We start from the raw sequence: 271 nt of genomic DNA, 5'->3' as shown, positions 1-271 counted from the left end.
TATAAAAGATCCGTTTGGGATAAAGAAAGCATTATGATATACTTAAGTTTGTCAACCAGTCAACAAGTCAAACTGATGGGTTGATATAGCATGTAAACTCATTATAGTAATTGTTATCTTGATGTAATTGCCATGAAGCATATTTGACTTTTTCATGTATATTTTAAGTTGTTTGAACTGGAAAAACATACAGAACACACCATTAGCTAATCAGATAAGGGAGACTGTGGAGATGTGATGCAAAGTAAAAAAAAAAAAAAAGATGTAAAGA

Source organism: Sinocyclocheilus anshuiensis, unplaced genomic scaffold (genome assembly GCF_001515605.1).
Source record: "Sinocyclocheilus anshuiensis isolate Anshui unplaced genomic scaffold, SAMN03320099.WGS_v1.1 scaffold443, whole genome shotgun sequence".
Classification (NCBI taxonomy): Eukaryota; Metazoa; Chordata; class Actinopteri; order Cypriniformes; family Cyprinidae; genus Sinocyclocheilus; species Sinocyclocheilus anshuiensis.
This window is presented reverse-complemented; position numbering follows the sequence as displayed.